Source organism: Periplaneta americana, chromosome 6, assembly GCF_040183065.1.
Source record: "Periplaneta americana isolate PAMFEO1 chromosome 6, P.americana_PAMFEO1_priV1, whole genome shotgun sequence".
NCBI lineage: Eukaryota > Metazoa > Arthropoda > Insecta > Blattodea > Blattidae > Periplaneta > Periplaneta americana.
Window position 1 is genome coordinate 18292104 of NC_091122.1, and position 26320 is coordinate 18318423.

At 35.2% G+C, this 26320-nt stretch overlaps 1 protein-coding gene across 1 annotated transcript in view; it reads left to right on the plus strand.

The window, feature by feature from the left end:
* The window catches only part of LOC138701077 (uncharacterized), a 296991-nt gene that overhangs the window by 82071 nt on the left and 188600 nt on the right, over positions 1 to 26320 (plus strand). The gene's annotated exons all lie outside the window — the stretch shown is intronic.

Here is a 26320-nt window from a genome sequence, read left to right on the forward strand (position 1 = left end):
GGAGAACCCCGAGAAAAACCCTCATAAACCCAGAAATACCAGTATAACTCCGTCCCGTAGTCGTCAGCCAACTGAGTTACCAAGACGGCTAAGTGTAGTAGAACATTGGCTCTTTAACAGTTGCCTTCATAAGTGAAGAGGTCGAACATTGTAGCTGTTAGATGTCATTGATCCGTGTAATGTTCCAAGGGTCACAACTCCGCTCTGTCAGTGAGCATCTGAGTTCAGATTTCTGTTAATCTCCATTATACATTCGGAGCAGTAAACTTTCATCTCATTACGTAACTTCCGTTACGCAGTACAACGCTCCCTGTTACAACACTGGGAGGTCCAAGCGTGGCTCGAGCAATCAGCTGATGGCCTCGCAACAAGGGGCCGACTGTCGAGCCCAGGCGAATCCTCTGCTACAAAACGGGATGTGGGATGCGGTGGCTTGTCTGTGTTCAAGTTATTCGAAATTTCTCGCCTCTTACAAATCTCTTTATATAGTTTTACCTTTTTCTGTATTTCACAGCGTCATTAAATAAACATCTTCCACCATATAAAAATGGTCTGATATAAATTATCTTTCTATCAACGAAAATAAAACCATAATTATTCCATTCTCATTATCTGAAAAATGTAACAAACCTCCTACATCTATATTAAGTATTAAAATTACATAATTCTGATTGTTGTCTTATACAGTGTAAATGTCCGATTATTAAAGAGTCCTCTGCAGTTAAGTATTTAGGCATAATTTTCGATAATCATTTAAAATGGAACCAACACATTAATCACCTTTGGAATAAATTACGTAAAATAGTATATTATTTTGTTTTATTGAGGAATTACTTGTCAATAAGTTTATTACGCACAATATATTTAACTTTATTTCAATCGGTAATTATGTATGGAATTGTAGGATGGGGTAGCTCATTTAAATCCAATTTTAATCCACTTTATTTATTACAGAAGAAAATAATTAAAATATGTCTTCATAAACCTATTGATTTTCCATCTCAAAATTTGTTTTTAGACTTTAATGTACTTAATGTAAGACAAATTTATTATATTGTATTAATAAAATTCATACAAAAAATCGAAATAATTTTGAATTGTATTCTCATAGTTATGAAACAAAAGGTATGAATTTTTTAAGATTGTTTGAACCAAAATGCAACACTGTTACAGTATTTAATCATATTAGTAATTTAGGCCCAAGAATATATAACAAATTTATATTTAAATATCCTAATCTTGTCAATTCTAATAGTTCTAGTATTAAATTTAAGAAGTTAAGTATGGATTTTATAAAAATTGAAAAATTGTACATTTAAATTTATCGTACTATAATTGCATAGTAGACATAAGACAAATTGTATTGTATAATTATTAATTTAAATTCAGGAATCCGCCCCTGAGTACGAGTTCTACTCTTTCAGGGGCGAGCTAAAATTTTTCTGTATATATTATATTTTATGTTACAATTATTAGCAAAATAATAAATAAATAAATAAATAATTAAATATTTCATTCCTGATCTACTATTATAACGAGAGCCCGGAATCTTAGATTTTGATCTGTTTTATTCCTTTTTATTAAATTTGAATATTTTAAAACTTTCACACATTTCTCATAAGGAGCAGTGAATTTTATTGCACCCAAAAATAACTGAAACATGTCACAACCTAAAATAACCTAAATCATTTCTTTTGATTTAAGATTTCCCTTTCTTTCGCATGTTTTTGAGCTGAACAATGTCCTACTGTTAAAACACATACACTCACCACATACGAGAGCGTCACACACACACACACACACACACACACACACACACACACACACACACACACACACACTGAGAGACAAGAGATTGGGAAATCTGTGTAGTAATACCACAAAATTTTAACTGTGGTTCTAGTGCAGGGGAATTTATAGTTGCTTCACATCTTTTATTCTGATTCCAGCGTCGTTTTACTGTTATGGAATTTGTGTCTCACGAGGAGGGGCTCGAAAGCCTACACCGCAGCCCGAGACTTATTGTATTTACCACTCCTATAGTAGGGATCATTACCGGAAGTTCGTAGGACCGCACGCCCAAGTATCGTGATTCATTATTCGGTGTCATCTATCGATTCGGCTTTAACACTTAAACAACACTCAGCTCCGATGTTTAACGCCACTTCGTTCGCCTGAGAGTTGTGCAACGTCCTCAGAACGATGTCATCTGTGTGCAAGCCAACGGTACCAATCTTTCTTACTTTTTTGTCCATTTACTCCGTACTCTCTTTATATCTTTCGCTCTAATTACAAACGGTTTTGCAAAATTAATTCATCTTCTATCTCATTTTTATTTGCTGTCATTTGTTTTCGTCCTCTATTTTCTTTTTATTTCTTTCCCTAACTCTTTCTCTCTCTCTTCCTTTATTTTGCCTTGTTCCCTCCTTCCACATAATTTTATTTTCTTTACATTTGTTTCTTCGTATCGCCTTTTTGTCTCTGTATGCCCTTCCTTGGTTCATATATTTATATTTATTCATCTCTTCTCAATTTCTGAGTTTTTCACTTACCCTTCTTTTTATTTGTCATCCTTAGTTCCTCCTATTTATTCTTCTCCTTTCTTTTGTGCATTTTCCTTTCGTGGCTCCGTTTTGCTTTTTACTTTTATTCTTTTCCATCTTTTATCATCTTCTTTTTGTTCTACCACTGTTCATTTGTTCTGTCCGTCTTCCTTTCCTTTGTTACACGTTTATTATTTCATTCTCTTTTCTATTAAATTTTACTGATGTTATTTTAGTTTTTTCTCTTTAATTCTGTTTATTTCTCTTTTATGATTATCTTCTTTTGTCGTTTATTTTCTTTCTATTTGTTTTAATATAGTGCTACTTATTTTTCTTTCTGATGGTTTCTTCCTATTTCTTGTATTTTTTTGTCTTTTTTATTTTATTATTCTTTCTCTTCCTCGTTTTTTCTCACTGTTTCTACTCTTTTTTTCCTTTTGTTTTTTTCTATATTTACCACTTCTTCTTTCTTGTTTTCATTCCCTTCCCCATCTCCTTTTCCTGTCTCTCTTCCCCTCGTTTTCCCTTCTCTTCCCAACTACGTCCCCCCCCCCCCCGCCTCTCCGCATGTTACAAGTCGTCACATGTGATCCGTCAGGTTTCACTGTAAACACGGACGTCAGGCAAGTCCGAGTCTCTTCCCAGCTGAGTGACGGAATTGTTTTAATTGCGGGCTGCAGGTCGCTGCAATGCCGGCACTGGATTACGTCACCGCGCCGCAGTGTCAGTGCCCTCTTGCTGTAACGGGACGCGCGGTCCAGCGCCGTCGCCGCCGCCGCCGCAACATCTGTCGCAATTACGCTCACCAGCACATTGAATAATCGGCTATCAGTGTCTGATGCCCTCGTGTAAGTGCACGCTTTCACCTCACGATTATAACTAGCGTTAAGATCATCATCGTCATGGTAATTTTTATGTTAGGCTACGTCACATTTTTCTCTTTAATGCTAATTGCAGCACTTTACAGCTTCTATTTTACTGTAGGGGAGACTGTTGTACCTTTAAACACTTTTCACATTTTATTTTATTTTTTTTTTAATTTTGAGAAATGAAAATTTTTAAATGAAAAAATTCTTGAAATAATTATTGAAGATTCCTTTACAACATCCTGTATGTATTTTCCTGTTCTACATACCGATTAAGGATGGAAAAAATAAAATATAGGAATATGTAATGTGTTCAAAAGTACAACAGGTTCGTGTACTTTGGAACAGACCCTCTTTTAAGTTGGAACACATGAAATATAGGTGGGAATACAGCTTTAAAAACTGACAATCATATTTAAAATGTATATGCCATCATAAACCAGAGCAGGCTTCTCTGATTGAGATTTTATTTCCTGGAGAAGCAGTAACAGCTTCAACAGCTTTCTTCAAGGCATCCGTATCAAATGGGGGCCTCTTTAACTCCAGACTTACTTCGTGACACGATCTTAAGATAAAAGAAAAACAAAAACCGATAGTATCGTGTACCTTGGAACATGTTCCATGGTGCCCTTTTAAACAAATATGGCTCCCAAAACTAGAGATTTGAATAAATCATGGAAATTAAAATATGTTATTATCACCAGATGATAGAGAACACACCGTACTTGAAAGAAATTAACAAATACAATCTGGTTTTGTGTTAGGAAACATATATCAATGAACGAAATGAATACTTTTGGTACTAGAAAAACCTCTTTTGTCCACGGAACTCACACTTTGCTGTAAATCAAACTGAAACTACGACCAGAGCTACTTAGGAGCTTTCTCTACTATCTACTTCAGTTTGAGTCCTCAACGTAGCAGCAAAAATTAAAAGACAAAAAATGTTCAAAGGTACACTATGCTAAAGGTACAACAGTCCCCCCTACACATTATTCCACATTTTGGTCATATAAGGACGGGGGAATTAATTAAGGACAAAGTCACACTCGGGATTTTTTCTCGAAGTTCTCCCGTTTCCCCACGTTAGGTACTAAAATCATTTCAACCGATCTCCATTCCACAGCATCCTCCGAGCGCTAGTCGGTGACTCAAGGACGTGGCTGGTCTGGGGACGAATAGGGTTGCTACTCACAGGCCTTCTAGGTCAGTTGTATTGTTGTAAGGCTGCGGTAGGCTTCGAAATGTCAAAGTAGGATAGAATATCGCAGAATGCAATGCAACCTTAGATACACCGAGGTACTGCTAGTTGCATACACAGCAGGCGATGTTATCAATGCTATTAAGAAGACTGTGATACTCGTATCATAAGCAGAAAGCGTAACATAAAACTTCGTGGTTTAGCAGTCAGCATTCTTGACTACAAATCATCAAATCCCGGGTTCGTCCTTCGTCCTAAGTATGAAAATATTGTCCTTGAAGAGACTGATAATTAATACTTACATTAGAAGAAGATATTTCTGGAATACGATGTTTCTGAAACACAAAATTCCAGAATTTACCGCACTGACTGTATATTAAGAGTTTCTATAGGAAAAAGCGCATTAGTATTCGATTTAAATAGAAATGAGATATGAGGCTTAAACATTGAAATTGATAGAAACTATATTTTAGGTAGTCAAAAAATGTTTTGATTTATTTAGGTTTCTTTGTTAGAGTGGGTTCGATTTTATTTTCGGTCTCAACTACATCACTTTTTTTTATGTAATGTACAAATTAATTTTATTATAAGTTGAATGTATAGTCCAGTTGATTTACTTAAATTTTTGAAGTAATAACTTGAGTTTGTGCAGTATTACCTTAACTTTGTTTTGTACTATGTATACATCATTCTGTCAATAACTTGATAATTATAATTACTCACAGGAAAATGTCTGTGATCTTTGACTGTTTAAGAGAAGTAACACAAATGCTTTCCACACGTCTGGAACTTCTATCTAAATACTTGTTTCATATCTTACACATAGTCCAAATTATTATAACACTCATAACCAGCTGAGCCCTACTTGTACTACAAGACATTTAGTTGGCTGTTGTGTGATTCTATAATACTTCATTTAAAAAAAAACTTCAATTCCTATAACTACATGCATTCAAGTTTCTTTTCTGACCAGTGTTACCAAATTCTACGACAATTTCTACCGTAGAATACCGAGTTATCATGTTCTACCAAAACTACTGGACCAGTATTTTACAAGGCCGCAATTCTAGTATGTTGGGAAAAACAATAGGCATCCAGACATACTAGGTCAGAGTGCTTGATCGCAGTGGTGATATAAAGTACGCCTACGTAAGTAGATTTACCTACGTCGACTCGCCACATTTTGAATTTTGAAAAGAAATATATAAACAATTTTTTTTAAATCGTAAAAGTATTTTTATGCTCGACCATGCCGTAATGTAGTAATTATACATCTGGTAGCAGACCTTTAATGCATGTCATTAAAGTACACCTACTCATTAAAGGTCAGGTCTTTCAGCCCATGACGACTCAGGTTACAACTGTTCAGCCAATGACAGGTCAGCTTTCTACCGTTATAAAACCGCAAGTATCGATTATTCTCGGATATGCAATCGAAAGAGAATTAGCGAAAAGTCACGGAGGCTGGAAATCCAATACTGTCGCAGAACGTTATGTTCTGTTACTATAATAATTAGCGTTAATTGTAAATAATATTCAAATAAATTCAATTTGTCATCTCGTTTTTCAATGTCTAATTTAATTTCAATGTTATCTCTGTAGGTTCTTATGGCCTAGCAAGGTCAATGTGAACATCTGTTCCTCGGAAAAACTCAATACTTTCGCGTCTCCGCACATCTCACAACATACGGGACATTGGTCAAGGTCAGATACAAAGAAAATTAATAATATCAAGTTAGAAATATGGTCGAGCATAAAAAGTCGTATGAAACTCGCCTGTAATGGTAATTCAGAAGCTCGTATGAAAATTATGAAACTCGCTTGCGCTCGTTTCATAAATATCCATACTCGCTTCTTAATTACCTTCATTATAGGCTCGTTGCATAATGTACTATTTTTTCATATAGCAGAAGGACAGTGCTTTACTCATACCAATTTTAATTATTGTACAATATACAGTATTGGAGGAAAAAAAAAGTTGAATAGCCTATTTCCAAAAAAATTTGCTGTAAGCTGTACCTAATCGCTTAATGTGAGGTGTTAACTTACTTCAGTTTCACCCAAGTGTCTCCGTCTAGAGGAACATTTATAGACTTTTTACCAGAGAGCGTTGCCCTTGGTGCACCATGGGGGGTGGTCTACAGCGAACCAGTATACTGATTATGATTATGATAGGGGAAACGGTAGTATTCCGGGGAAATCTACCACGTAACACAGTGTTCATCACAAATTCTACGTGGACCTACCAGTATTCGAACCCGGATCACCAACCTGAAAAACCGACGCTCTTTCCGTTCGATTAAAACGGTGTGTTAGAGAAAAGTAACGTAAGAAGTGAACATATTTTTTGTGATGAAGTCCTCTGCTATATATATATATGTGGTGGGTTACAAACTTACTGTTAAGTTCTAGAAATATTGCAGCTGTAAGTTAGAATGAGAGTGGGATATGCCTGTTTTGAGCGATTACTTACTGGTTAAATTGCGAGGACAAGTGGCGAAATTTAATTTGCTGTACGAAATCTCAAAAGACTAATTGAGGTTATAATTACGCGTAATTCGGCATAAAACTTTACTGCAGGGTTTAATGGAGTCGCAGTTATTCCGTCTGTTTCTTTTCTTTATTTATTTCCTGTTGCTGATGAACAGTTTTATTCCAGCACTAATTTTGTACCGCTAACTCGGGTAATGGGAACGGTTTTGGACAGTGGCAGCGAGTGGAGGCAATTGAAAATTCAGCCACCGCATTCCATCATCCGACTTCTAGACTGCCGAACAAGTAATTGCCTTCAATTTCCAATAATAAATAGCTTTAAATTACATTCTGTTCTGGACACTTTTATCCCCGGCCAATAACACAACTTCCAGTTTTAAGCAGGATAAATGAATAGATATAAAACAAAATGGATGCAGCTTGTAGACCGAATGACAGGGAACAAATTACTAAAATTATTTTAAAAAATTACAAATTCAAAGACAGTAGAAAAAAAGAAATAACCGGTGTCACGAGGATGGCACATTCTGTATACGCCTTACAAGTTTTCAAACACGAAACTTCCTTTCTAGACAGTCATTCCCTAAGTAGATCTTAAAGATAGACAAAAGTGTTAAAAACGGACTATCATACGGAAGCGTACGAAAAGTACTTTTAACACTGAAGAGAAATAGTAATATGCGTTACAAGAGCGGTATGTTGAAGTTTTCATGTTCGAGGAAAAGTTTGAAAAAGCGAAACGTAGTTGAGCTTTTTTAATTTCCGAGAACTGAAAGAAAACATACCGCTCGTGTATCGTACATTATTTTGTGCGAAGATCGTTTATTACATACCTGAAAGAGGAATTTCTAATTAGTTGCAATGAAATCTCCATCTTGGTTTCTGTTCAATGACGGCAAATTTGCAAAACAAAAATATCTATCTTCAACACTGTTGCTTTAAAATGTTTTCTGTGTTTACTATACTCCAGCAGGCCGTGATATACGTCTGTCTTCCCCCCCCCCTCAGTCTATTATGAGTCTGGAATCTTGATGATTTTTTCACGGCTTCCTTAATGTTACTTGCATCACGAATGCAGTAACTTTAGTGGAGTTGTAGAGTTTACTTAATTTTTGCAAATATTTAAAAACAATAATTACAGTGCAATTTAGGTGAAATTGCAGTGGTAAGTTTCCAATTTATAATTATTACTATATTGAACGTCTCTAAAAATATGTTAAAAGCCTAAAGCAGTAAAATCAATATGTCACTTAAGCGGTAAGAAGAATTGTTATGTGTGTTAGGTTGGGAATACTGAATGTGGAATTTTAGACTTTCCGCGGATTGGTTTTGTGCGGAAACCAAGCAAATACGCACGATCTCGCACAAAGTATTTTAACACTGACTTTCAACTGTTTGCGATTGATTGGCAATTGTTTCCCACTGTCACACGGCAGCAATCGCAACTGATCAACAAAGCGGTTCAATAAAGTCAGGTTTACTTTTAAAAATGATTGTTTTTGGTTAAGAAACCTACACAAATTAAATGAATTGCTTAAAAGCTATTGATCACTATATGAAACAATTAAGATTTAAATGTAATTATAAAAAAATTACGGGACACCCGGCTTTGAACCGTGGGCTTCTCGGTCTGCAGTCGAATGCTCTACCACTGAGCTATGCCACCGCTTACTACCAATACCATAAATGTTCACTATTACAAAGAGGGGGAATACTGCAGTGGAGAAGTCGGAGGGGTGGGATTTTCTCTATACTGTAAGAGCACGAATGAATGTCTAACAAATAATGTACTGTACGAAACATGTTAAATTTTTTTTTTTTTTTGCATAATTAAAATAAAATGTCATTTTTAATATATATGTCTCGTAAATAACTAGTCTAGCACTTACAGTATAGCCACAATGTAGTGTATACAGTCACGAAGCTCAATACGTAGTAAATATACTTGTGATAAACGAATAAAAAGTTGGACATAAATATGGGTTGCCCTATATATATATATATATATATATATATATATATATATATATATATATATATATACTGTACCTCCAAACTGTGTACTAACTATCTGAGGGCAAAACAAAGAGCTGGTGATCTGGCAATCATGGAGTGGCCTCCTCAGTCTCCTGATCTCAATCCCATTGAGCTCCTATGGGATGAACTTGACAGAATGGTTCGTCAACACACTCCAACATCAGAAGACAGTCTATTTGAGATCCTACAGACTGCCTGGAGGTATATCCCTTTGAGCAGATTGGAAAATCTGGTCCTACGCATGCCTCGAGTGGTGAGGAAAGTGATTTCTGTCAAAGGAGGATTTTTCGATGAAAAGACAGTTTAAGGGTCGAATTCATAGTCGTCACTTATAAAATGAGGAAACATTTAAGTAATGAGCATTTCCTTAGCACTTATTTCAGATCGTATTGCAGAAACGCTACTCATTCATATGCCCTGAGCATTCCCTTGACATCGAAAGAAATATGGCAACATGGCTAGACGTGAGTGCTTTCCTACATTCAATTGTTTCCCAGCGCCTCAAAATTGTTAAATCGGCATTATTGTCACACACAAATACAGAAGTAAATATTATAGAGCTAAAAATTATGCAAGATGTCCAGAAAGCATTTTACAGAAAAGAAAGAAGTGAGCTAAGATAACTAGTTATGAGACAGGCCTATGGAGATATCGTCGAAAGTAAAAAACAATTGATAATTCTCTCCAAAAGAAGAAATTGACATGGAACAAAATTGCAGTTGAGTTTAATGCAAACTCCGGAAATATTCCTGTACGTAAATCATTTTAATTTATTTTCAGTTATTTTTATGCTAAACATAGTGGAAATGATATAATTACGCAAATTTTAACACCTTATTCCTTGGGTAGAATATAAACAAAAATGCAAATGACACTTTGTTGGGACGTGAATACTTTTCGAAAAAAATGCCACTTAAATCTACCTGAAATGCTGCTGTATCATAAAATCTCAAAGCAACCAGTACTTTCAGCAGTGGTGAAATCGGTAAGCCTCATGGTTGTATTGTGAATTTAAATGAGAGACACCAGAATATTCACAACAGTGTTCTTGTCGAAACGGTATCTCCTCTTAAATTGTTGATCATTATACATCTCTCAAGGGTTTTCCATAGTTTTTTTTTATATATCTTTTGCTTGCCGACACTCATTTTAATTTTAATTGCAGAACTCAATAAATTAAATTAAATCATAATCATCATCTATTGTATACCGAATCAGCTGATTACAATGCATATGAGGAAACACTTGAGTAAGCTGACAAGCTACCTTATTTGAATAAGTGTTCACTTTAGTGGGATTTATGAATTGGAAATTATTATAAGCAACTGCTTAAGCGTTTCCTTACGATAAGTGTTGACTATGAATTCGGCCCTAAGTGAATATGGTGAACTCCAGATCATTTGGACATTATATATACAGTACATAATTATTTTATGACTTCATATAGTCTATTTGTACTGTATTTGTAATTTTAGCATTAGTATGATTATAAATAAGCATTTGACTATAATATTCATTGAATAAAAAAGGTATTATTCAGTGTCCGGGAACTTTTGACTGGCAGTGTGTGTGTGTGTGTCTATATATATATATATATATATATATATATATATATATATATATATATATATACACACCGTATATTAAGAAATTAAAAAATCTCGGGCATTACAATAAAGAACCTACAAGTTGTCAGAAAATGCAGACTTTGATTTCAACAAACGGTTGAAATGCCCAACACCTTATTCAAGGAAGTAACATTCTCTTTGTCATTACTTTCCTCTCAAAGATAACATTTAATAAGCTTCTAGTTGTGGAAGAATGAGCCAAGTTTCGAACTTCATTCCTTCTGTGAACTATTAAGGCGTAATAACTTGTTAAAACCGCCCGCAATCATGAATAAAATTACCATCTCCTCCAACTCGTGAACATGCAGGAATCTGAAGTAAAAGTAGCCGCAAGATTATTCAGGCGAAATCGTGATTGGATCTCTGTTGCTGATTAATATCAGCTTCCTCGTGTTGGCTTGCGATTCTCTCAGAGTCTAAATAAATTGCTGCTACCATTAAGTAATGTTACACTCAATTTAGCGCTTCTCACAGGAATGTGAAAGATAGACAGATCTTCAAGAGAGTGGTGCGAAATTACTGGGTTAGATCTGCGTCGTGTCGAAAACGTAGAAAGAGGCAACTCTTCGGTGCCAGGTATCGGCTACATAATGAGAGAAGGAAAGGAATAGGCAACGCATCCCTTTTAGCAAAAAAGTTCGTGTCATGGGTCCTTTAAAGCCCATACTTCGTTATCATGGACGCCTAAAATAGGCGTATTTTGCACAATTTGGTCGTTAAACGTGTTCTACTCATTAAATATTGTACTATATAAAGAATTAAACACGCTTAATAAATTAATAGCGGAATTAAATTTTGATATCTTTATTGACGTTATGGATCCGATAAGTTAGGAAATTTCAATATAGACCTACTCGTATTGTATTTACTAGTTGGTTTCCGTCTATAACTTATCTGGTTTTTGGTAATGATCAAACGGCATATCATAACATTGTACAAGATTTAAAGAATTACCATCACTTAGTTACAAATACTTTCCATCAAATGACCAGTTACCATAGAAACGCCTACCTATCACATAGCGTGTACAATGAATCAGACAAGCCCCATAAAATCAATGCTTTTTCTTAACGTGGAATCCTCTATAGGTATGTGGTTAGTTTTAACGTAGGATATTGAAATAGATATTATATAATTTTAATTAAAATAATATAAGCTAATGCATATAATAGCCTATGGAAATGTAATTATACAACATTACTATAAAATTGTAAAGAGAAAAACAATTGGTTATGAGGTTAGTTCTAATGTTTTTTTTTTTTATATATATTTTACTTGGTTATTTAAGGACGGTGTATTAGCTATGAGGTTATTTAGCGTCGATGAGATTGGTGATGGTGAGATAATATTTGGCGAGATGAGGCCGAGGATTCGCCATACGGTTGGAGAAAACCTCGGAAAAACCCAACTAGGTAATCAGCCCAAGCGGGAATCGAACCCGCGCCCGTGCGCAACTCCGGATCGGTAGGCAAGCGCCTTATTCGACAGAGCTACGGCGGTGGCTTAGTTCTAATGTTCATTACAATAAATATGTGTTCATAAATGGGAAACATTTGGTCGAAAACGTTTGTCCAATAAATGTAAATCATTATTAAAATATAACTTAAGTCTTACCAAATTTTTAGTCTTAGTTTTTGGACATGATCTGAGAACATATAACTTACACAGGCCTACAAATGTATTTTACGGTATGTCACGTGTTTGCTCTTCAATAATATTTTTACATATGTTTGAGTTCTGTTTAGAATTTAATGATTATATCAACTCAAAAATGTTAGCTCAACAGTTACGATTTTTGTATTTTACAGACATACAGCTACTGATGATGGAGCTGCAAGGCCTCGAAACATGTTTAGACTAATCAATTTTAATATAGCCCACCTATTTTAAGACATTTTAATATTATTTATATTGTAGTGTTTTTAAACTTATCTATTAAGAAAAAATTTTAAGATAAATAAATTATATTTTGAAACCACTAACGTGGTTAGACCTGCTATAAGAATCTTCTCGGAATTATTGATATTGTCTTGCTGCTGTCAGTTTTGAGAAGTCTGGTTCAATATTAAATACCGTACTCTTAAGTCGCAAGCCATTCTTGAAAAACACTACAACAGAAAATGTACACTAATACAAGTACATTGATGCAAATGGCTCTAAGTGTTGTATTGAAATTAGGGAAACATCGGATACATGGTCGTGCATTCAACCAAGATCGCAACAGGACCATTGTAGAAAACATTTAAGCTTCGGAACAAACAGTGGAATTTTTGGTTAGGCCTACTTCAGGTGTGAAGTTAATGACTCATCCGCCCTACAGTCCTGATCTGGCTCATGTATCTTCTTCTTGTTCCCAACCATCAAGAAGAAAATTCGCGGATTGTCCTTTTAGCACCGCTGAAGCTGTGCTTGAAGCCTTCAACGACCTGCTGTCTGAAATGTCTCTAGAAAAGTGGGTACAGTACTTTGACGACTGGTTTCATCGAATGGACAAGTATATGACATTTAAGGGGGAGTACTTTGAGAAGCAACAAAGCCAAAGCAAAATAATGTGTTGCTATATAGCCTATATCAGTTTGCAGAATCTTTCAATGTGATCCACTGTATGAATGTAGTAATACGAGAATTCAGTCCTACCAGATACTGTTTTAATAAATTAATTTTTGTCTGCTGATTTATCTATAGGCTACGTAAATTATAATCACTACTAATATAGTCTAGGCCCTATATTTTTTTTTGTTAATTGTATTGTTACTTAATATTAATTGTCAATTTCGCCTATGGTGGCAAACGACAATAAATAAGTAAATATGTAAATAAGGAGGTAAATAAGAAATAAATAAAGTAAGTAAATAAATAAGTAAATAAGTGAATAAGTAAATACAGAAGTAAATAAATAAAGTAAGTAAATAAATAAGTAAATAGGTGAATAAGTAAATACAGAAGCAAATAAATAAGTAAACAGAGAAGTAAATAAATAAATAAGTAAATAAATAAATAAATAAATAAGTAAATAAATAAATACATAAATAAATAAATAACCAGGGGCAAGTATGCACATCTTCAGTTCTTCTTTTGTTCCTGCTGAAGAGTTACCTTGACAACCTCCATAAGTCCCCACGCCCTTTCTCGAGTTAAATGTATAATTAATAGAAGAGAGTTCGCACACTGCGACCGCGCCCTGTGGCAGGCTTGCGCTCGGTGCCTGCAGGATGTTCTCCACCGCGCTCACTAATTTGCAGCAATTTATCTCCAGCTCGTTGCGGCTATCAGCTTCTCTTACCACAACAGCAGTTTTTTCTACTTCACTGGTTCCCAACATCTGCCGCAAGATACATCAACCCACAGTACACAATTTTAAGTTATTACATCTTAAATGTAATCACTTTTTACGGTATATTTTTATGTAATACTTAATTGGGTATCCTTTTCAGACCATAAATACGTACTTGTTACTTTCAAGGACTCTTATATTGCCTACAGCTGCAAGCCTATCACTATTTGTTACTGGATTAAAACCCTAACAATGTAGGTAGGCCTACCATCCAGTGTGTTATCAAAGCGTTATATAAATTTAATTCAATTCAATTCAATTCAATTTATTTGGCCATTAGACTACAGTTTTAGGCTTCGTCAGAATACATTGAAAAACATATAAATACATTTTAAAAAACACTAATAAAAGAAACAGTAAAATTTAAATAATACAATGAAAACATGAAATAATTTGAAACTTTCAAATTAAAGAAAACTAACTAAATTGCAATTAAACTTATTTATTAAAATACAATTTCATACAAATTTGTGTTGAAAAACTCAGCAACAGAATAAAAAGGATTATTTAATAACCAATTGTAAAATCTAGTTTTGAAGCTATTGATTGGTAATTTATAATATTGACTTGGGAGCTTATTATATAATTTCATTCCCATAATTAAAAAGTTTGTATTGCTCTTGTGTAATCTACAATATGGAATATTAATTTGTTCACTATTTCTAATTTCATGATCATGTATATTGGCCACTAATGAGTAATTGTCGATATTTTGTCGAGTATAAAGTACTAGATCATATAAATACAAATTTATGATTGTTAAAATCCGTGATTGTCTGAAAAGTGGCCGACATTGTTCCAGATAGTTTGCTTTACATAAAATTCTAATAGCTTTCTTTTGTAAAATGAAGACGCTTCCAATTTTGGTTCCATTTACCCAGAAAATTAGGGCATATCGGATTATCGACTGAAAGAAAGAAAAGTAGGCACATCTTAAATAATTTTGAGAAACGCAAGTCGTTAATTTCTTTAACAAATATAAAACTCTTGATAGCTTTGTGCATAATTATGTATTCGATGTGCTTATCCCATGTTAAACTGGAGTCTATAAAAAGTCCTAGAAATTTTGTGTAGTTGAGTCTGTTGTCCTTATTTATTAGATAATTTAGGCTGGTTTTTGGAGTTCTACAGATTCAAATGAAATCTTGTTCGGATTACAGCGCACTCAGCTTTCAACAGGATATTGGTAGGCCTATGTTTCGTAGATCGTGATTCAATAAGATTTTAATATGCAAGAACGGACTTGTATCGTCACCTTTAGCAAGAATATCGCTGGAAATGACGTGGCTGGCTTTAGTCGCGTGATGTGTAATAACTAATAATGAATGGAAACATAGTTCAGTTTCCTGTTCAAATTTCAGAGAATCTCGTTTTCCTCATTGCTGTAATAAGCCTTATGCTGTTACTTTATCCCCACAGCAGCAATAAAAAAAGCGTCAATTTCAGTCATAATATCAATGGCAGAAGTAAAACAAACGCCTGTCAGTTTTAGTCGTAATGTCTATGGCAACAATAAAACAAATGTCTCTCAATTTTAGTTATTATATTTACGGCAGCAATATAACAAATGAGTATTAATTTTGGTCATATAATAAAATTATACTTTTCCCTTCGTAATCTCACGAAACAAGACTGAAGACTTAAAAACTCTGTTAGCAGATGACACGTAGTATGGTTGGTATACGGGTTCAGTGTCAAAATTGTAAACGTCTAATTATACTAAAAACTGGCAGAGAATTTATCAGCATTGCACTGATGTAGCAGTAAGTTTTATATAAAATCAGTCGTTTTAAATAAACAAGTATATTTCTTTCTTAGCATTTCAAATATTTGCCTGAAATAAACTGAAAGTGTCGCAAAGAAAATAAATAACGCTTCACCATTTATTTCCAGCGCGAGGCTCCTTCTTTATAAACAATTATTTAACGACGCTGTATTATCTGCGAAGGTATCTAGCGTCGGTAGAGCAGGCGATGGCGAGATGGAACTGAGAATTCTCCATAAGATTATCTGACATCCGCTTCAGAGTTAGGAAAAGCCTCGGAGAAACCAAACCAGGTAATCAGTGGGGTTCGAACCCATGCCTATATACAGTGTTACTTACAATCACTAATTAGGAAAAATAATAAAATTACGACATTATAACCTGAGGTTTAATTATCGCGTATCAGTACTTCATAATCATAAATATGGTTCGGATTTCTATGACATATATTTTCATCCTGGTCTTTTCTTTACGAACGCAAGTTAAATTTCTATCTTTTCTGAACACGACACAGTTTTTATTATCCATATAAATGTAGGCCTATATTTTATCATATTTTAGCATTAAATCATATTTGACCAAAGAAATGACATAAGAGCATATTTTTCGTCATATTACAACTGTTTTAACATTTCTCCAAGTATTATTCACATGTTTTGTGTCAATAATGGCAAGAGATTTTGTTTGAACTTGATTAATTATTTTGGATTTCTTTCCTTAGAAGTATTTTGTGGTTAAATGCAATTTGAAGATAACTGGATTCGCTAGCAGTAAGTTGTCAAAACACAAAGGACATAAGAATGTTAGGAATACGGCCAGATTTTTCCTGGTCGGTCTAGCCTTCACCCCTTTATCCTTTCCAAACATGTAACGCTAGAAGTTCCAACCCCTCTGTTGTCAGATTGTAATTCATAAACAGTCGGTGACCCTGTAAAAGAATTATTCACGCAGAGGACTAACGTAGGCCATTTTCAAATTTATTTTCATATTTTTATCTTTTATAGATTAAACATTCCCCTATGCCAATGAAAGGAGTTAATGCTCACAAAACATAAGAAGGTTTTTAAGTAATTTTTGGGCAATATTGAATTTGTTTCGCGTCATATTTCCAAGGTTTTATGTCATAGTTTGGTGTTTTATAACATAAATGCAAACATATTTCCAAGTTTTTTATGTCATATTTTCGTGTTTTAGGACATGAATGGAAGCATATTTCCAGAGTTTTTAGGTCATAGAATTCCGAGCTCTACTCATAGACACATTTTTCAAGCCTCTATCGCTCATCTTCATACAGTGAATATGTCAGTCAATCTGTATACCATAAGAAGCCTATTACATTCCAAACACATCCCTTAGAGAATGCTCTATGGTAATAAAATGAGAATACTCACCACGTTGTCCGCAACCCACACAACCTGCAGCTCCTCATCCTGCACAGGATCCGCTTCCGCTGAAAGATTTCTCAAGTTCCTCGTACAGTCCACAATATCTGAAAAAACAAATTACCACAAGTGAAATTCCCGTTGTCTGTATTATATATCACCCTGTTCTTGACATAGAAACCATTCCGGAAGTGACACATTAGTCTAATTAAGGAATAAACACCTTGCAATGGAACTGCAACAGTGGTTACTGATAAAAATGAATCATGACTCTTTAAATATCTAAGTTCCGCCTGTAGCTTCCTCTGTTCTTCTTGGCCTTCTTTCATTTCCTCCTTTAAATTAGTCTCCCTACTTGTTTTCTACCTCATCTAAATTTTCTTCATTTTGATCTCGTATCTCTACCTGGTCCTCTTATTTTATTCCCTGCTTTCATCCTCTCCGCTTTATTTGTTGTTTCATTTGTACTGTATCCTTTTTTCCTCGGCTGCTGTCATTTCTCGTTGCTATACCTCCATTTCCTCCTTTTTAATAATCTTCTTCATCTTATACTTCTTTCCTCTTACTTTCTGCTATTGTTTCTTTTTCCCCGTCATCTTTTTTACTTGTCATTCCACTTCATTTCATTTCATTCATCTTTGTTTCCTTTTTGTGCACTTTCCTTAACATCCCTTGTTCTTCACGTCTATTACATTTTTTCTTTCATTAATGATCTTTCTTTTTTTTTTACTTCGTCTTATCGAGCAGAGTGGACAAGGCGGAATCGTCTCGGACTCGCATTCGGGAGGCCTTGGTTAAAATCCCGAGATCGGCCAATCTGAGTGTGGATATTTTCGGTGTTTTCCCCACTGGCAAAGGCGAATGTAGGAGTGGAATTTCCTTTTCATATACGCCAAACAGTCTGTCCGCTACCTATATATGTTCGTGTTGTCTTTAGAAGGAGGTCCCTGCGTCGAGCTGATCTTTCACCAGGAGAGTCCTTCCTTTGTCCATGTCTATACTTGTTTTTTTTTTAAAGATGGGACATGATAGGAGCGTTGCGATCGGAAAAACAACTGACTGTCACATAGCGTGATAGGCTTGTTGCTATGGTAACAACGGTTGAGTTACCAAACTTACCGTTCCCACGTGGCGAGTGCTTAATAGCTCTTTTGGCGACATATATTGTGCACACAATGTTAGCACTGGTACGCTTCGTCTTTGATTCTCTGTCGATTTTTGTATTGTTTTCTTATCTTCGCATCACTTGTCAATTAATGTTTTAACGTCAGTCATCTTAACGTCAATTGCTAGTTTCCATCAGCTGGCAGCGTGGTAGTCCATATTGGCAACATAGCATTGTAGTTCCAGCTCGGCCGCTTAACTATCATGTCCCATCTTAAAAAAAAAAATAGGTATAATAGCCTATGTGATCCAAAGACGTTTCCCTCCCTGCGGGCACTGGCTTGTAAGACCTAAAAAGGAGGAGGTTAAACGGATAAAAAAAAAAATCTTCATTTTCTTCTTATATCTTCGTTCTTTCCTCTTCTCCATTTTTTCCTTTTCTTCGTCTTTTTCGCATTTTTTTATTATTTTTTTTTTCGTTTCATGCCTTTCCTTTTTTTCTTCCTTTTTCGTCTTTACATTTTCTTCTTTGTTTTTCTTGCCCTAAGTTCATACATATCTTTCCCTTAACCTTCCTTTTTTCCACCTTCTTTCTTCATTGTCCACTTCGTCTTCATTTCCTTATGCTTTTTTTGGCCGCCGTATTTTCTTATTTGCCTATTTAAGTAGCTTTCCTTTAATATTCTTCCTTCTCTTTCTATCTCCCTTTTGTAACCATTTTTACCTTGCGTTCTTTCTTCCGTCATCTTGTCTTCTTTGCCTCCTTTCACTTCGTCTTCTTATTATCTTCTTCTGTTTTTCGTCATCTTCTTCTTATTCATTGTCTTTACGCTTTCTCTTTTGTTATGTTTTATGCACTGCAAGCTTTCTACTACTGTACTTCTTTTCATCTTTTTCCTTCCTCCTCAACTTCTCCATTTCTTCTTCATTCTCTCCTTGGTGTCTTTGTCGTCATTGTGGCATTCCTCTTTCATCACCTCACCTTTTTCATTTCCTTCCTCGTCCCTCCCCCCCTTCCTGACTCTCTCTAATAAGAGACACATTCAAGCCCCATGTTACGATGAATCGTAGGGAATTACTTATGAATGACATCAAATTTTCAGCACCTCGAAATTGAGTTTCCCGACGGTCATTTAATATTCAGGGCCATTGACCGGTGCAGCGCTGTGAAGAAGCCCTAGCAACGCAGCTGACCCTACAAAGCCACACGCGCCCGCTATATCTGTCAGCTGTGAATGACATCGCCTGGATTGGATTACATAGCAGCCGGCAAAACGAAATTTGCATCCTTACCTCCCCCACACGTCACCATTTCTTGCTGTGGTCAACTGTTGAACAGATCTCGATTATCTGACACTTATAGGCCTACTGTGTGTATGTGTGTGTATGAGAGTTTGCTTACAGTTGAGGTATGGTGACAAGAGATCGAAGCCAGCTGATATTTGACAGTTACAAATACAGCCATCTGTCAAAAACGAGTAGATATAGGCTACATGGTGTTATGCGTTGACTACAAAATTGCAGTTTTCAGATGAAGGAGCTGTTGTTTGTTGTTGTTGTTATTATTATTATTATTATTATTATTATTATTATTATCATCGTTATTATTATCATCATCGTTATTATTATTATTATTATTATTATTATTATTATTAGTAGTAGTAGTAGTAGTAGTAGTAGTAGTAGTAGTAATAGTAGTAATGGCAGTAGTAATGACAGATCGAAGCAAAATTGTCGGTATCACTAGTTTTTAGTAAAACGAAAGAGAGGGGAGGGAAGTGGAAGGGAAGAGAGATAGATACGTGCGCGGTGTTACGTAATCCTCCGCAACTCGTGCAGCAAATAAATACACAGGATAGCATATCCTTCCCAGCATCAAGAACTAGATTACTTTGCTAATAATATTTCTTCCTTCATTATGCACAACTTTATTCTTGCCGGTTTCATGTACGAAATAAATGAATTTGAATGATGTTACAAATTGCATATACATATTTAAATGAGCCATTCAGAATAGAAGTGGTGTAAGTCAAAAATGGGTAATGAGAGTTAAAGTAAACATTCTGTAAAATACAGCGCAAAGTAGCAATTAATATTCAGTTTATTTAAACTATTAGTAGTCAGTGGATAGCACGAAGGACATATTAATTGCTACTTTGCCCTGTATTTTACAGAATTTTTACTTTAAACCTCATTATCCAATTTTGACTTACACCATTTCTACTCTGAACGGCTCAAATATAACTATAGTTTGTACCCAAGAGAGGAAATAATCGTTTTTGGGAGAGTTCCACTTACATAATATAATATCAGAAGTTCAGTGATACAGACTAACTAAAATTTTTAGTAGACACTGAGGCGGAAAGGAGACAGTTGAAAAAAAATAATTATCTATACGTTAGTGTTAAATAATCGACAGTTTCAATTTAAAGAAATATAATAGTTAACTCTCTTACTGGAAATATTAAGGTTGCTTAATTCTGAACTTATTTTAATAAACTGATTGTATAATCTTGGTCTATAATACAAAGAATAAATTTGCGCAGATTTTGTATTGTATTTTGGTTCAAGTAAAGAGGTACATATTTCGCCCTAGTATTACGGAATGTTTCTATGTCACCTTTATACTTACAATTAACATGAAAAATTTAAACATAGTTAAACTGTAAGTTAAATTTGTTCAATATTATGAACTCAAAATTAAAAAAAAAAAAAAAAAAAAAAAAAATCTAATGTGCTGGATAATCAACGGGTTTTGACGAACAAATTTTAATTATTCTTTTTTGAAGCAAAGACAACGGAATAAAATGTGACTTAGCACTTCCTCCCCAACCAATTATATCACATCTAATCAAATAATGCTAAATATATTGTTCTTAAAATACGATTGAGTAAATAATTTCGGAGAATAGCAAATTTATGAATAGTTTTAAGGAACCTGTTTCATAAGTAAGCTAAATATTTTGATCAATGATAACCGCTAAATATGTAACTTGTGAAGTTTCTTCCAAACATGGACAAATAAGTCGACATTTTTAGGGAACGAACAATAAGAGTGTGGTATCTTAATTTTGAGATTTACAGTTGAATTTAGTTTCTGAATACCAGTTATCTTTAATGGAAAATGAATAACTTCGATTTCATGATATTCAAAGAAAGTAGATTTGCATCAAGCTAGTTTTATACAATACTCATGCCTTCATTTGCGTAATTGTAGCCTAGGTAAGTATATTTACAACTTAGACCGTAGACAATAATTGCGATATCATCTGCATATGAGTCGCCTAGAAAAAACTGCTCTTTACCAGAAGTCTGATTTGTCAGAAAAGACGAAAAACTATAGTCCCGTCGCTCTAATTTCCGGCAGCCAATCACGTTGAAGGTCGGCTACATTTAAACGTGTGCGTCTTGTGATTTGCTGATGAAGATGTAAAGCATTTCCTAAGGTTGATAAATACTTAATATAATCGCCCGTTATTTTGGTTCTTTCGTTGACGTTCGCAGAAAGCACACGAGGACGTAATTTGCCGCTCAATTATTTGCTGAATTACAGTGCGATTGATTTATTATCATAGGAGTTACGACATGATAATGTTTAACGGTGTGGCAAATAGATCGCTCGTCTGGTAGCTCGGCAACGAAAGAACAAAAATGGCGAACGATACTACCTACTTAGACTTTATAGAGCCTTGACTTCCTAAGACGTAAGCAATGAGGAGGAGTCACGCCGGGAATAGCAGCGTCGTGACTATAGTGCAGTTAGACTGCATGCAATGATTTTACTATTAAAGATAAAAAAGATAAATTCCAGTTTGACCCCAAACGAGCAAAATTCTGCACTGAATCATATCTTAATTCCATATTTCATAATTTGGAGAAAGTGCAGTTTGATTCTAGGCGACTCATGATATAACTGTGCCGTTGTATCTTTTTAGATTAATACGAGTATTTAATAAAATTGTATTTAGAAAACTTCTACCTTAATATAAAACACGGACACAAAACATAACTCAGCGTGAAAGAGATTGCGGACTTATTGTACCGGAAGGTTCAATTACAATTTGTCAAACCTGATAAAAGAAAACACCAGGTGTTGGCTAAATGCTTGCAATACTAGCTTCCTAACTGTCACTCAAGACAGAAATAAAGAACCGTAATTGTGGCAGTATTGCATAAGGGTCTCTTCTATTGGCTGTGATGCCTACACACGCCCTCTAAGAAACATTGGGATTGGTGTACGAAGGTTACGGGGAGGTAGAAAGAAAGAGGAGAAAAAAAAATCGAAAAATCGAAAGAGAATTGGAAGGACAAATTTAAAAGGTACGCAAAACGCGTCCTTGCAAGGGGTTGGGGGCTGTACAAAACTAAATATGTGAGCTCCAAGCCTGTTGGCCACTAGTCTCACTCCGGGTTACGCTGCTCCACTGAAGGAGCTCTAGAAAATTTTGAAGGGGAAGCCGAAATTGGACGTAAACTCTTAGGTACAACATACGCGAGGGTGACTGAGATTTGATCAAGTGATCACGGAACGGGGCGAGGAGGAGATGGCTGGTGTTTGCCGTTAGGATGGCGAGGCGCTGTCATCTGTTGTTCGATGACAAAGCATGTGAAGGCCGTCGGAAGAAGAGCCGTGAAATCTAATTCTGCAATTTGAGAGGTCCCTGTCCTTTCAAATTGCGACTAATTGAGTGACCTCGTATATTTAATAGACAATTTATAGGTTCTGAACTAGGGCATATGTCGTTTATAATAAAAGGGAATATATATGGGGAAGGGCATATAGGTCCGTGGCCCATTTCTTATAGGGCTCATCCCGACATTTGTCTTACGCCTTGGGAAAACCACGGAATACCTTAGGCAGGATGAGTTGTCTCATATATAAGAGACTAGCCAATTTGGCTATTATGTAGGAGGTGATTGTTGTCATGAGCCTTGTTGAATCGTCTCAATTTTGAGACCAGCCATTTGGAGGAGACAAAAAGTGGCATGTTTTATAGGATTTTAGTTCTAGTCCTCAGGCTACACTAGTGATTGGATAGGTTAGGGGGCGGAGGGTGAGGCAGTTTCATACCTATTTATACCAATAGTATTGGCCAATTGAGCTATCTTCGGATAAATCGCCAGTGGGGGAAGTTATCCCCACCCACAACACGTAGAGCATGTGTTGAGCTAGTAGGGGAAAAGTGGAAGGGGTCGTGGGCGGAGCTTCTACGTTCGCTATTTGCCCACAAAAAATGAGACCAGTTTGTATATCACATAGTTGCAAGTTCTGGTTCTGAAATACCGCACTTAAGGGTATATGTACGTGAACGACCACAAGTATTATCAGAAAATGCAGGCTCTAAATTTCTAAAATTTTATAAGGAAATGAACTCACAATTGGGCAAAAATTACAAGGTACCACAACAAGACTTATTAGAATTTAAATAACTGATAAAAGTATAAAAGGCGTTACTAATAATATTTTTAAGAATTCACTTTTTAGTTTAAATTAAATTTTCGAAAATTTGAACATTTTCACACATTATTTCATAACTCCACAACGATTAGAGATAGAATTCTTAAATTTTGTACACTGATTTAACGTGCATTTATGCAAAATGTAGACTACAATAATGCCCATTTCTTTGAAAATAGAAAAATTAGGTCACAAAATATTATGTAAATTTTAATATATTTCATATAGGACAAATAAATTAATTGCATTAAAATAAACAACTCTACATGTCTGAGAGTAGTCTACTTTTCAGAAATAAGTGTTTATTACATGCAGGAAAAATATTAAAGATGTCAGAGAGGCCATAACAATGTTACGGTTACCAAATTATATAGCTAACTGTAGGTTTTTTTCATACTTCGATAAAACTGGTTTCAAAAATATCTTTTTTATACTTTTATCAGATATTTAAGTTCTAATAAGTCTTGTTGTGGTACCTGGTCATTTTCGTCCAATTGTGAGTTCATTTTCTTATAAAATTTTAGAAATTTAGAGCCTGCATTTTCTGATAATATTTGTGGTCGTTCACGTACATATACCCTTAATCAAGTTTTTATATAAAGTCAGATGCTCAGGAAATCACAAAATTGCTCATCGAATTGCTCCAAAAGCACTTCTAAGAATAAAATGACTCTCCTGCTTCAACTGCTTGCACGAAGGGAAGTACACAAACTTTCCATTGCAAAAGTGGACTTACAAGACCTTCAGCCGGTTTATGAAGCTATCCAGGTGTATCAGGAACTTCGTGACCAAGTAAGGTTACGCTATTAGTGTAGGGTTACCAGATGAAAAAAACAGGCTTTTCCACAAAAAGGCAGGACATGATAGTGTGACATGTGACATGAAGCATACTTTCAATATTTTATAATATAAAAGGTGAACTGTTAGGCCTATAGGCTATACAAAGTAGGCTATTTCAAAAGTAAGAGGCAACTTTAATTATTTTCTACACGTACTTACAAATGGCTTTTAGAGAACCCGGAGGTTCATTGCCGCCCTTACATAAGCCCGCCATCGGTCCCTATCCTGAGCAAGAATAATCCAGTCCCTACCATCATATCCCACCTCCCTCAAATTCATTTTAATATTATTCTCCCATCTACGTCTCGTCCTCCCAAAGGTATTTTTCTCTCAGGTCGCCCAACTAACATTCTATATGCATTCATGGATTCGTTCATACGTGCTACATGCCCTGCCCATCTCAAACGTCTGAATTTAATTTTTTTATTTTAGGTTATTTTACGACGCTTCATCAACATCTTAGGTTATTTAGCGTCTGAATGAGATGAAGGTGATAATGCCGGTGAAATGAGTCCGGGGTCCAACACCGAAAGTTACCCAGCATTTGCTCATATTGGGTTGAGGGAAAACCCCGGGAAAAACCTCAACCAGGTAACTTGTCCCTACCGGGATTCTGGATTTAATGTTCCTAATTATGTCAGGTGAAGAATACAATGCGTGCAGTTCTGCGTTGTGTAACTTTCTCCATTCTCCTGTAACTTCATCCCTCTTAGCCCTAAATATTTTCCTAAGCACCTTATTCTCGAACACCCTTAATCTTAAAAATCCTGACACTGGTTTATTACACAAGAAATGGAATTTTTTTGTATCACTATGACGAGTTTGTTCATTTCCGATTGTTCTGGTGGTCGTGTTATCAGTAGGCAATTTCCTGTAACTTGGCCTGCAAGATAGTCAGATATTGTCCAACAGATTATTGGTTGTGGGGCTATCTCAAGGAAAGTGTTCTTGAGCAAACCTACGACAACTTATGAGTTCAAGGACTCCATCGCACAAATGTGGCAGACATTCCATAACACGAACTCAGAGTTGCTGTATACAGCACTGAAGAGAGACTGTTACTTGTACAAGAATAAAATGTCTTTTACTTGGTTATTTAACGACGCTGTATCAATTACGAGGTTATTTAGAGTCAATGAAATTATTTATTCATTCATTTATTGATTGATTGATTGATTGATTGATTGATTTATTTATTCATTAATTTATTTATTCTGGCATAGTTAAGGCCATGAGGCCTTCTCTTCGACACTACTAGAAGTAATAGTAATATAAGTTACAAGAGCGGTATGTTGATGTTTTCATGGTCGAGGAAAAGATTGAAAAAGCGAAACGTAGTTGAGCTTTTTTAATTTCCGAGAACATGAAAACAAACATATCGCTCGTGTATCATACATTATTTTGTGCGAAGATCGTTTATTACATACCTGAAAGACGAATTTCTAATTAGTTGCAATGAAATCTCCATGTTGCTTTCTGTTTAAAGACGGCAACTTCGGAAAACCAAAATATCTTTCTTCAACATTGTTGCTATAAAATGTTTTCTGTGTTTACTATACTCCAGCAGGCCGTGATATACGTCTTCCCCCCCCCCCCAGTCTATAAATGCGAACTTAAAACAAACGGTAAGGTTATGTAATGATTTATTTTTCATTTTAATATTTTAACA